Source organism: Ambystoma mexicanum, chromosome 2p (assembly GCF_040938575.1).
Source record: "Ambystoma mexicanum isolate Mex_15411 chromosome 2p, UKY_AmexF1_1, whole genome shotgun sequence".
NCBI lineage: Eukaryota > Metazoa > Chordata > Amphibia > Caudata > Ambystomatidae > Ambystoma > Ambystoma mexicanum.
In genome coordinates this window covers 31766031-31779915 of record NC_090923.1, presented here as the reverse complement: position 1 = coordinate 31779915, position 13885 = coordinate 31766031, and positions in this window count along the sequence as shown.

Sequence of the window (13885 nt, the reverse complement as noted above, 5' to 3'; positions counted from 1 at the left end):
CAATGTGGGGTGGAACAGTTTCTTTGCCAGGGATATTGCGGGCAGTTATCTTTTAGAGCCAATATGTCTTCCTCCAATAAGGATTTACGTCACAAGCTTTCATGTTTCCGGCCAGTGCTCTTCGAGGAAACCAAATTGCTGTAAAACCATTTTTTGTTGCGCTTCTCTGGAGTATGTCCAAAGCAAAGGGAAAGGTTTGACACCGGGGGGGGGGTTGGGGGGGGCGGCCGTGCCGGCTCGTAAAGAGATCCCTATCTGGAGGAGGAATGGATCACTGTAATCCTGAGAGGTGGATCCTGAGGCCTACTTCCCTACTGAAGGGACTCTGGGTGGAGAAGCAGGAAAGGTGAGAGGGAGTGAGGAAGGGTGATGGCTAAAGAAAGTGCTTGCCAAGCCAGTACTAACTAACGCGCGTAGTAGATTCCAACCTCCAATGCTGAAGGGACTTGACGTATTGATATGTCCTCGAAGCAGGGAGGAGGGATCACTGATGCAGGTAATTGGGTGATTTTGGGAGTGCAGGGAGGAGGAAAGGAGGGATTAACTGCAGAGCCCTGAGTGAGGCTGAGAGCGTGACGGAGCCCAGGAGGAGCAGGCGAGGCCAGGAAGTTCTATCACGGATCCGGAGACGGGTGGCTGTATCAGTCATGTAGGCACAAGGGCGGTGGGAAAGTCCATGCTCCTTGCAGAAGAGGCGAGTGCGGCAAAGGAGGCCTACCGTACAAATGTTGTGTGGGGAGATAAGACAGGGAAACATATTAGGAAGAGAAGTGAGGGGGCTGGGCCACACTGGACGGGACAGTTAGCAGATAACCACAGCGTAAGGGAGCAGAGCGTGTGAGGAGGCTGGAGTGACCAGGGGCTCGGGGGACATGGAGAAGTCGAGGCAGGGGCAGGGTTAAGAGGGCAGAGTAAGTCTACTCTTTACCTCCAGACAGCAAGAGAGGAAGGGTAAACTCTGCACAGGGGAGGTCCCATGGAGTTAGGGCGGGTGGGCATTGTGTTACAGTAAATGAGTAAGCAAAGGACAAAATAGGAGGACGCGGGAGAGTGCTCGAACGCTAGTGTGGCCATGAACCATTGCCGTCGTCTTGGGTGAGAAGGGACCATGGTGGGCGGTGGACGGGCCAGGCTAAGCGAGAAAGTGGTGTCATCCATTGACAGCCTTCCTTCCCCTTGCCGCCCGATGACTGGTGTCCATGTAGGGTGTCCATGCATTTCCCGTATAGAACCACAAGCTCAGATCACGTGCACCAGGGTGACCGACTAGCTTCCGTGGTGGTGGTCAGGCTGCGGCTGCAGATGGCAGTGGGATAGCAGCTTGTGCAGTGGTCTTACAGATGCTGTGGTGTTACAGTCCCCCCCCAACTGCAGCTGCCAATAATACACCATCCCAACACAACCAAGAAAGTTTGAGATATGCGCTCCACGCGTGAAGTCGTTTGCCCAATCGCGTAGACCACAAAGGACAATCAGCTTCTGTAGCAGTGACCAAGCCTGGTGCAGCTTCCAATAGCACTGCACGCATCAACAATGAAACATGCTAAGGTGGTACAAATGTGGACAGAGATGTTTTGTCTGGATTTTCACTGCGTCCATAAAGCTGAGGGCACGTGTTTGAATTATGGCAGTCATTTATGCATTGAGAGAGACAGGAGGGATATGGCGATTTTTCGCGATATATTATTTAATATTGTGCATCAACAGAGCCGATGGAACCTGATCTCCACTCCGGGCTTGCTCGCTCGCCGTGAATTAAGCCGTAGGGTACCTGTCGTGCAGAAGTGTCACCGCTTGTGGCATCCCAAAACATGATGTTTGGGGGCCCATTGCTTACAACTGGGAAAAACAGTCTGAGGCACCTGTGGGGTGCTTACTTTATAATGGAGACAAAGGACTGCAGCGAGAGGGTTAATAGCGGCAGATAAGCACGGGACAGCAGGGAACAGCAACACTAAATGTCCACTGAAAAGCCATTAAGCACTCTGGCTGTCAGCAGTGTGCTAATGTACTCGAAGCCCGAGTAACACGGTAACAAGGGGATACGAGCATGGCTTGCAAGGGCCTGAAGTCGCAGGCAAAGGCAGATGATAATGTGTGCCTTGCAAAGCACGTATTGAATGTACCAAATTAAAGAAGTGTTCTGCTTTGTGGTAAGACCGCTAACACGGAGCCAGCCGCTCCCAAACTCAAAGACAACTCAGACATGTGCATCCCCTCTGTACCTCCAAGAGTTGCCAAGATGGCGTCCAAGTGTTTTCAAACCGTTTCCCTGCTTCCTGTCTGAGAGGGGCCAAGGGAGCCGTGCCTGGTCAAGAGGGGAGGGAATTCCTAGAAAAGAACCCAATCAAAAAGGCAGCCGTGGATGCCTAGAAACCTCATCCAGTCAGACAGCAAGGCTGATGGATGCCTTTAATTAGTATGTACAAATAATGGATTTCTTTCAGAAGACTGTGGGGTTGCCTGGTGCACTGGCCCCTTTTGATTTTGATGTTCTGTTTTATATTGAATATATATTTTTGTCAAATTGTTGCCCTTTAATTGCACATATGTAAACTCGATTGGCTCCGTTAGGCCACTCCTCTTTTAAAGCTTCATTGGCTACTTGGGATTTGAGGCTTTGCAAGACCCTTTTTAGGCACCACCCCTAAATATTGCATCCCGACACATTAGAACCTACATCCGCCCCCTTGATTTCTTATCCCACGCAAAGCGCAGATGGTGGAAGTGCTTCTCCTGGGTGCTGGACATGTGACAAGTGACATAACTTAGAGGGATGAAGGAAGCGCTAAAGAACCCAGGTTATTTGGGATGCTGGTCTCTAATTGCATTTTCAAAGCAGTGAAAAGAGACGCGATGTTCCAGGGCAGGCTCGGACTGGCCTATAGGACAATGCCCGAACCAAAAATGCAAAATGCTAGTGTGGGCCAGTTTTTCTGGTCAAAGTGGACCACTTTTTTGGCCAAAGTACTTGGAGGATCAGAACTATTGTGAATTTGTACTGGCAGTTGGGATTTAACCCTGGTATATTTCTTTTTGAAAATGTTGGTGCAGTTGGGATTTAACCATGTTATTTTTTAACATTGCTGGGATCAAACCCTGTTATTACTAGTTTAAGGATTAAAAAGACTGGGAACTAGAGTGCGCGCCTGACCTTTTCTTTTTTACTTTCAGTTTGACAAGTAACTTGACTGTGTGGCTAGTAGTTTTGACCATTGTTGCTGAGTAAATATTCAGTAAATTGCACAATTTGCATCACATTTGATCAAAACCTCCCCCTTGGGTACGATTCAAAACGTCTGCTACAAAAGGAATGAATTGCCATTTGCAACTGTGGGCCACTTGTTCACTGTTGCCTGAGACAATACTGGGCGAACGCGCCGTCAGCACGGCAAATGGCAGGCGCCGCCCTTAGTGAGGACACCCACCCAGCCGGAACAGGGGTGATAAGGTAGGAGGGACAAGGATAGGGGCCGCATCCCGGGCGTGGGAGGGGGCGGATGCACATCACAAAGGGGGCGACGGAGGGGGAATTGTACCAGTAAGGGGGGGGCTATATAAGGAAGGCCTCTTGGCCTTTAGGTGAGCCCTCTTGGTCCTGCTCCCCCTCCCAGCACAGAGGAAAGAAGAGCATTATCCTTGCAGGGTTTATCGTTTTTCTGCTGCCTGGCTGTCGGTGAGTGAGCGGTCAATGGTGGCTTTGGAAGTATTTTGCATTCATGTGTTTGGCTTGGGCGACGTGTAGTCTCTTGGGGGTGTTAGTGGTTAGCCAATTTACGGTCTCGGGTGATGTTGAGCTTTGGGGCGGCGGTCGTCAAGACCTTGAGGGAGCGATTGGAGGGTCTATGGCCACTACTTGGATGTTCGATGTTAATACTGTCACAATTAGCGCTACTCAGTGATTGTGCTAGGGCGCCCCCTTGGCGCTATACACCAAGTTACTTTAACCCTTGGCTTTAGTGCTTGTAGAAAGTAAACGCCAGGCTTGTAGCTATACTGTTCGCTGTGTGGCAGGACCACCCTTGAATTGAATGCGCACCGTGTCTGATTTAAGGGGATGGGGAAGGCTTGGACTGGCCAATAGGACAATAGGCCCACGGCCAGACCAAAAATGAGCTATTTCACTATGCAGTAGTAGCTGTGACTAGTGCTGTTTAATATTCTTTAAAACCTCCCCTTTGGGCACTATTCAAGCAGTGTCACAAAAGGAATGAATTGCCGTTTGCAACGGTGGGCCACTTTTTCATCGGGACTCGCAACACTTTTATGGCCCAGTCCGACCCTGGGTGCGGGGTTGTACTTTTTCCATGAGCAAGAGGGTCTGTTGATTGCCCTGTCAAGTGCTTTGTAGGGAATGCAGGAGTTTTCCCAGTAGGCCTCTGCACCCAGGGCCTCTTGTGTGGTTACCACCAGGAACCCTGCACCATCCAGCAGCACTGTGCTGCCGACGGAGTTCATGTGCTGCAGGGGCAGCTGGACTTCAGCCCAGCTTTGATCCGTTGATCTGCCCCCTATGGCATGATCCTTTGGTGCTGCCTTCACCCTGCACTAGAGGCCAGCGCTGCATAAAGCGCCCATCCACCGCGAGGAGACGGAGATCCATAAAATGGCCGCCGCCCTGCTCCAGCAATAGTTGTTTACCTTTGGTTGCCTAGCAACCGCTGTGCGAGGAGCTCTAAGCCCGCACGGCGAGCCGGAGGCGGAAGCCGTCCCACCCAGACAAAGGCCCACAAGGAACAAGGCCATTTCCTGTCTGCACCTGTCCGCACCGGCAGCGCGGCGCGGCACACTTCACCTCATATCCTTCCTACTGCTGTCTTGTAACGGGACCATTGCAGTCATCTACTATCCTTCACCGCAACCTCTGAACTACCATAAACTTCGGGATAGCAATGCAACTAAGCTGCTGCTGACTGGTGGCACTCGGCCAGATCCCTCCCACCTCTCCACCGGTAGGCGGAAGCCGGCACTCGTGTCGAAGGCACTGAGTACAAGGTTCCTGTCCTGAGCCTGTCGTGAGCTGTCTGAGCCTGGGCCAGGTATGTTGTCCATTGCCCTCTGGATCATTTCAGATGTGTATCTAGTTAACAGTGCCTTAACACTTGAGTCTTTGTATCTAGCCTAACGTGCATGCATCAGAGTCCACATCCAGCCTATTGTACCCTTTACTTGAGCTGTGTATCTAGCTTAAACTGCCCCACGTGAGTCCCGTACCTAGATCACTGCGCACTCATCTTAGCTATGCATCCAGGCCATTGTACCCTAACATCTGAGCTACGCTTTTAGCCTGTTATACCTTAACATTTGAAATACGCATTTAGCCTGTTGCGCTCTAATATTTGATTTTTGCTTACAACCTACTGCACCGAATAACAGTGAGATGTATACTCAATATATGCGACCTACACTTCAGATCTATTTCTAGTCTATCATGTTCCACAACCTGCGCTATAGCCTATGAAACAAGACATTTAGCATCTACTTTTCCCACTGCGCCTCAGTTTTTAATGTGCCTACCTGCTAGCCACTGTGCCTTAGTCTATTGACCACTGTGCCTCACCTTTGAATGTGCCTACTTGCTAGCCACTGTGCCTTAGTCTATTGACCACTGTGCCTCACCTTTGAATGTGCCTACTTGCTAGCCACTGTGCCTTAGTCTATTGACCACTGTGCCTCACCTTTGAATGTGCCTACTTGCTAGCCGCTGTGCCCTAGTCTATTGACCACTGTGCCTCACCTTTGAATGTGCCTACTTGCTAGCCACTGTGCCTTAGTCTACTGACCACCATGCCTGCCCATTGTACCTTATTCTGATCATGACTACTTGCTTTCCTGCCTATCCCGACCCAGTCGGCTCCCGCTTCACCTCAAACTACTCTATTGCCTTCAAGTCATCCTCACCCAACTACATCCAGGTCTCACTCTGACCAGCCATGGCAAACCTCTACTTAGCCATTCTCACCTTAACGGCTACACTCGCCCTGCTCCACCACAACAACACCACCCGCCACAAACCCCGTCCACAATCACTCCCAACCCAACATCCCTCATACACCTCGACTATGGGTTTCTTGGAGGCCCAACATATTGACCAGCCTAACGACGCCCTCAGTCCCATAGAATGGATCCACCGATTTGCTGCTCCGCCCACTCCTTGGAACCCATGCACATTGAAAGACAGAAACCTGAGACTCGGCTCTCGGTTCATAACCCCCAAGACATTTGCCAAAAGACACTCCCCTCATCCCACACACAATCAAGCGAACACCGCCCAAATTTTGAACATCACCCAAACATCCCCCTTGAGCACCTCTGAACAGCCACTGTTCAAGGGCGCCCTCATCAATGCCCGCTCCCTGGTTGCCCATGCGCTAGATATCGCAGACTTCATCTCTGCCAACAACCTACACTTCCTGGCTATCACGGAAACCTGGCTGCACCAAGCAGCAGGCCCAGCTCTATCCCTCGCCATCCCAGAAGGTTATTCAATACTAAGGAAAGACCGAGACATAGGTAAAGGAGGAGGAGTAGCCTTCATCGCCAAAACATCCCTTGGCCTTAGATTAACCCCACTGCCCAGCTTCCGGTCTGCAGAACTTCTGTCAGCCAAGGTCCAACTCTCTGCTACACAAACCATACTATTACACCTCCTCTACAGAACCCCAGTCCCCATCACCACACTTGAGGAAGAGATATCTGACCTCTTGACCACCAACACCAAAACAGGATCTCAAATTAACCTACTTGGTGACCTCAACCTCGGTCTCGGCGACCCAAACGATGCCAATGTGCTCTCCCTGGAAAGCACCATCTCCCAACTAGGGTTCAAGCACAGAATCACAGACCCTACCCACAACAAAGGCAGGACCTTGGACTGGCAGGCAGATCTCAACTGCTCTACGGCCATCACAAAAAACGAGCAAACTGCATGGTCTGACCACCACGCCATTTCCTTCTCCATCCAAGGGAAATCACAACCAAACACTCCAACCCCCATCATCCCTCAAACCCTCACCAGAAATAACCGCAACATTACCTTACAAAACCTCCGCCCACGTATAGACAATATCTGTACCCCCACAAACTACGTTAACCTAGATGCGGAGAAACTTGCCGACCTCTACAACAAAACGTTAGAATCAGCAGTAGATACCACCGCTCCACTCAAACTCACCAAAGCCAAACCGGCAGCCCACATGAACAAATGGTTCACACCAGAGCTAAAAATCCTTTGAAACTCCAAACGAGCCGCAGAAGCCACCTGGAGTAAACACGCCCAACCTATCTAACAAAACTCAACTCTCGATAGCAGCCACCACCTACAAAACTGCTATCCTCAAGGCCAAAAAAGAGACATACGAGAACAGAATTGAGAGCGCCAAATCCAAAACAAAAGAGCTCTTCAATATCCTCAGGGAATTCGAATCCCCCCCTACACTGGCAGAAACCTGCGTGAAAGATGCAGACTGGTGTGAGAGGATTCAAAAAGCCCTAGTAGACAAAATCACCATGTTACAATCCAAAAATCGAACAGAAAAAGCTCAGCCTATCCAAAAAAACAAACCACCCACCGTCCACCACCCCCAAAACCCCCACTTTCCCCCCCTTCTCCTTCTCACCAGTATCCACTTTAGAAGTAGAAAGCATCATTAAGGGCCTCAAGCCCTCCAGATGCCAAGGGGACTCATGCCCAGCTCCCATCATCCAGGAAGGCGCCAACATTCTGGCCCCCTTCATAACAGCCCTCATCAACGCATCCTTCAAATCAAGCTCAGTGCCTAGCAGCCTCAAGGAGGCCTGGGTCATGCCACTACTAACAAAACCTAATCTAGACCCCAATAACCCAACTGTAACGCTCACCTGATTCCCACGGAGGCGCTGGTCCCGGCTGAACTGTTATAGTCTCTTCAATTGAGAAGCGTAGAGCTCGGATGACTCTCTGGACTGGGCCTCCTCTTATTGACCGTCTGGCTTGCAGGGTGAGGTTTCTGCAGGCGGAAGAAAAAAGGGTTAATGACCGTTTGGCTGGACTTCCTCCTCACTAATCGCCAACTCTCCGAAAGTCCAATGTCCAGGTGAGCTCTCACCTTAGGCGTATAAATGCTGGGCTCTCCATCCTGCGACTATGCAGGGGTGCGTGGGTTCCAGTTACGTCACTGGAGATCCTCAAAGTCTTTTGTGGCCTTAGAAGTGGCACAGGTGCTGAGATGCCAAAAGGTGATGCCGCCGTTACTGCACGAGCGGATGCCAGTAGGTATAAAGAGTTTATAGTCTTGAAGAGATGGGCACCTTTAATGAAGTCTTTGCATTGTCTTTTTCAGGTGCCTGGATGCTGAGGGCGTTGTTCGTCCGTTGCCGTTGCACGTGCGAAGTACGTGAGTATAATGATCTGTGACCTTATTATAGCACCTCTAACAATGTTCTTTTCTTATTTGCAGGTGTCGGGACCTTGCGGGCGTTTTCCCAGTCGCGGATGCACGTGGGGAAACACGTACGTGTTAGGCTTTCTTGCAGTCTTTAATGGCACTTCAATAATGTCTTTTCTTGTTTTCAGGTGCCGGGCTGCTGCGGTTGAAGAGATCGTAATACGCGCACAAAAGCAGGCTCATAAGGAAAAGTAAATGCGGCCGCCTTCACCCGATTCCTACTTAACAATGTTCTTTGTCTTTACTGGTGCCGTTAGGCTGCTGAAGAGAAGGCCGCGAAGAATCCGTGAAAGCACAGATGGATCAGGTAAGCGAGCGCGGCTGCGAACGTGTTGCAACTTACTAACCTTATGTTTCTTTTGCTTGCAGGTTCTGCCGGTGTCTGGATTCCTGGATGGTAAGTATAGTTCTCGTGTCTTTCTTCCACAGGTTGCTGAGCTGAAGCTGGAGATGTCACTGGAATGCTGGAGCTGACTCGGTGAGCGTCCTGCTGCAGATGCAGAATAACGCGAAGCACGTTTTCCCAATTGGGTGTGGTTTAAATAGTGTTGGAGTGATTGGGTGTCTTCTTCCTCAGCCTCGCCCAGGTAAAAGAGTTCCTGTGTTCCAGAGCTAAGGAGTGGCACCAGCCCCACCCAGGTAAGAAAGTAGTCCCAGTTCAGGGAATAGTTCCTCCCAGCAGAAGGCTGGGGACTTCATCCTGCCAGCATTTGCAAAGGTGAGTATGCAGCATGGTCTGCTACAGGTAGGTCCACCCAAGCACCTTTGCAAGAATTATGAGCCCGGCGCCCCTGGCGCCGGGACTGAGGTTCCTTATGAGCCTGGCGCCAGAGGCGCCAGGACATGGTCCAAAGGGCCCCAATAGGGGTTTGCTGGAGCCGGGGACGAGGGTCGTGAGCCTGCTTCCGGGGATGCTGGGCTTGACTTGGCTTCTCGGGAGCAGTGCTCATGACACCAACTAACTACAGGCCAATCACCACCGTTCCCTACATCCTAAAGATCTTAGACAGAGTGGCCTACCTGCAAATACAGAAGCACCTGGAAGACAACAACCTCCTGGGTCTCAGACAATCCGGCTTCAGGCCAAGGCACGGAACAGAGTCAGCCCTACTGGACCTAAAAATCCAGATGGACGAGGCAAAGGACAAGGGTAATCTAGCCATTCTCCTACTGCTAGATCTATCAGCAGCCTTCGACCTCGTCGACCATCAGATCCTCACAGAACATCTGATGACCTCAGCGGCCTTCTCTAACCAGGCGACTGCCTGGATCCAGTCATTCCTAGCCAACCGAACCAACCGGGTCTTCTCCCCAGGGGCATCAGCACTCCCTGTCCCCATCACCTGTGGCGTCCCTCAAGGCTCATGCGTCTCGCCGACCCTATACAATATCTTCACTAAGCTATTGTTTGACCGCCTAGATAACCTGGGTGTCACATACACAAACTATGCTGACGATACCCAGGTTCTCATCACCCTATCAGGGTGCTACGATGAGGACTCCACCAGAATCAACAACCTATATTTGGAGATCCAAGCCTGGATGGCAGAGCACGGTCTATGCCTCAAAGACGAGAAAACTGAGCTCCTTCTTGTCGGCTCCCAACCACGGCTAAACAAACTAGACCCCCGTTACGCGTCCATCAACATAGACGGTAACCTAATCACAGTAGCCAAAGAAATTAAAACCCTTGGGGTTTATCTAGACTCTACTCTCTCGCTTAAAAGACAGGTGAATGCCACAGCCTCATCCACAGCTTATACTAATAAGCTCATCAACGCCTGCAAACTTTTCCTATCGCCTTCCAGCTGCATTACACTAGCCAGAGCGCTGGTGCTCTCAAAAATTGACTACTGCAATACTCTCTTTCTCGGTACGTCAGAACGCAACCTGAACAAACTACAGGTGCTTCAAAATAATGCCCTCAGAGCCGCCCTCAGTATCCCACGACATGCCCACATCTCTGGCATCAGACAAGATGCTCACTGGCTCCCTGTACGAGACAGAATCACTCTCAGATCCCTCGCCATCGTCCATAAATGCCGCTCCAATGACGCACCCAAATACCTGGCAGACAAGTTCCACAATCACACATCAACTAGACCAACTAGAACGCCATACTCACATTGCCTCTCCGTTCCCAAATTCTCCCTAAAAAAAGCAGGTGGCGCTAGCTTCCCGGTCCTAGCTGCCAAACTATGGAACGCTATGCCACCAAACCTTAGAGCAGAACCCTCATTTTGGACTTTTAGAGCCAAAACAAAAACTTGGCTTTCCAACAAAAACTCTGCTTATTGTACTTCTTCTCGGCATGTCTCTGTCGACCAACTTGTAACCCAGTCTACTACACCTGTTATTGTTATATCATAGTCTGTATTGTATATTTTTGCTATATTGTAACTATCTCTAAGTCTCCGGCGCCCGGTTACCCCAGGGTTCGGCGCACGGTACAAATAAATAAACTAAACTAAACTACCAGTTTTATTTCCACACTTTCTTTAGCAAAGGGGCTGGGCTTGCTCAGAAATGTGTAATTTGGGGCAACTTTGAAAATGATTTCCAGAACTGCTTTAGTCCCCGTCCACCCCTTCTCTCCACCCACCTCTGTGGTCCTTATTGTGTCCACCCCCGTGCGAGGGGCTGTAGATGATACCAAGCTGGTGCCTCCAGCAGCCTGGTTATTTTATTTATTTATTTGAACATTTATATAGTGCGCAAAACCCAAAGGTATCTAGGCGCTTAATTTTATGAGATTAATTACAGACATAAAATTCAGCTTATTCATAGATGAGTGGTTCAGGCCGACAGGTACAAAGCGGAAGTGAGCGTTACCATCTTATCTTATATTCTTATCATACAATATCATTTACAGTCATGCAGTATTTACAGAGTTTACACAGTTTACACAAATATACAGGCCTCATTTGTTGCAAGACTTGCAGGAATTACTTGTTTCTGTGTGTGGAATCTTATGCTGGGTGTGGGATCATAGGCTAGGTGAGGGATCATAGGCTAGGTGACAGCTGGTGCGAATCTTGAGTGAACAGCAAAGTTTTAAGGTTTTTTTCGGAAGGACGTCAAGGATGTGTCAGTCCTCAGTGTTAATGGCAGTGCGTTCCAGAGTTTAGCCGCGATCACTGGGAAACTGGAGCCGCCGGCTTTTTGTCTCTTAAATCTCGATGTAGAGATTAGGCTCGGTGTAGTGGGACTGTGTAGGTCTGTTAGATTGGGTTTTGGCTATTTGATTGCTAAGGGATGCTGGCGCATTATTCGAGAGGCATTTGTGAGTAAGCGAGAGGACTTTGAATTTGATTCTTTCCCGTAATGGGAGCCAATGGATGTTACGTCTAGTTGACGAGATGTGTTCATGTTTGGGTATGTCAAGTGCTGCTCTGATTGCATTGTTATCTTTGCCAGTTGGCAGCACCTTGTGTGGCTTGAGCCCCAGTAATAGCAGTGATAGTGCATAGATGCCGGCATGAAGCGCTAAATAAAAGGAGCAAGCACTTGATGCGCGCTGGTCTCTCTTGCTCCTGGTGGGACCATATTCCGCACTCGGTCTGATACGTGCTTCCAATGTCTTGGTGGGTTTCTATGGCGATGCCTACCTGGTGGAAGTGGCGCTTTTGCCCCTGGAACAAAGCCCTGCCAGTCGGTGCTGCCTGCTGCCATCCTGGGAGAGGTGGGTGGGGTCTTGGATGGACTGTAGGGATGATTTTCTCAGACGGGGCAGGGGGTCCCCCCTTGCCCTGTGGCTAAGGGGAGGTGGGTGGAGCCTGCACAGAATCTGGTGGTGCCAGGTGATCTCCATATTTTCCATACCATGTTATACATAGCTACCCCGCCTCCCGTGCACCCCCCGCCCTTTCAAACTGCATGCAGTGTGGACTGGAGAAAGCAGGAGGTCTCATAAGTGCTGGGTAAACTAAGTGCTGGGTAAACTAAGTGCTGGGTAAACTATTTTGAATTGTAGCCCCTCCTCTCCGGTGCCCACACAGTGCCTGGGAACTTTGTTGGCGCTTCGCGGGCATTGGGAGAAGGGTGCCAACTGTCCGGTTAGCTGTCATTTGAACGCACCTTCTGCATTTTGCACGTCCCTCCTTTAAGTCTTTAACTCCCTGGTAACATACACAGAGACATGGGGGCTGTGCACGGTTTCTAATCGTGTTGGGGTAAGATTGGTGGAATAGTTGAGGGGTGCACAAGGAATATGTTTGGGTCACCCAGAAATGAAAGCTTAAGGGCTTAGGATTCTTACGGGCATGGCGTAGCATGGCCACGTGTCGCCTAGGTGCGGTGGGATAAGCCGGCTTTTGGGGCCACGTAGATCAAACATTGAATCTCGCTGCCTGCACAGGTCATGCAGTAGGCTGTTTTGGGGAACATGCAGTTCAGCATCATGAAGGGTGTCGACTGAGGCAGCGGGCGGGGGGGGGGGGGGGGCACAGGGTGGGGCAAAAGGGGAGATGCTTTGCCGGCCTTGCTTGCGATGCTGCTGAGCCCAACGGATGTTGATGCTGGACAGGGGGGTTATTTAGTCCTGTGGAATGTGCCGGGGGAATGCGGAACACAGCGCCTTGATGGCTATACCTTGGGCACTTTTGATGCGTTGTGTTGGTGGTGGGTGCGGTGGGGATCGGGGGTATTGCTATTTGAGCGGTGTGGCCTCTGTTGCCCTCGAGTGTTCCGACATGAGGGGTAGCTGGGAGCAAGAGACATTGGCCACTCTGCAGTCCCTGCGGGACCCCAGCCCCATTTCATGGCTTGCGGTCATCTACTGCTGCTCTTCCTTTGTGGGGGGTTTGTGGGGTGGCACATGAGGTGCCCTCCAGTCAGCATGGGTCACACGGCATGGCAAAGCTGTTGAGTGGGAGCTCTGGGGGGCCGTGCAAAGTGGGCTAATAAACGCTGGTTTGCCCCGAGCAGGCAATTGGAACTGGGGTTCGGGGTGACAAAGTACGGTGCCAGGCAGAGGTTTCTCACCTGTGTCATACTTGCCATCATTATCCCACACTAAAACACTTCCAGGTTTATAAACATGTGCCTTCCCACAAGGGAGGCCCGAGGGCATAAGCTGGGAGGTGGGTTTGGTATGGGTGCGGCCGGGGCTGCACCATCCAGGTGCTGCCCCACTTTGCATGTGGGTGCTAGGGTGGGCGGCCAAGACCCCAACACAATGGGGACCCAGACTTCTGGGTCGCCCACCAGGGAAGAGAGGTGGCAGGGGAAGGTGACAGCATATAGTCCCTGCCCCTGACACCTCACATCAAAGGCCCCCATCCCATCCAGACGGACGTGGAGACAAGGGGCCTTTGATCAGGGCTGGACTGGGGACTAAAAGAGGCCCTAGAAATAATTACTGGGGACCAAAAGAGGCCCTGGAAATAAAGTTCAAAGTGACCCCATATGACACATTTTCAGCAAGCCCAATGCTTTTCCTATGAGAAAATTTGGAAATA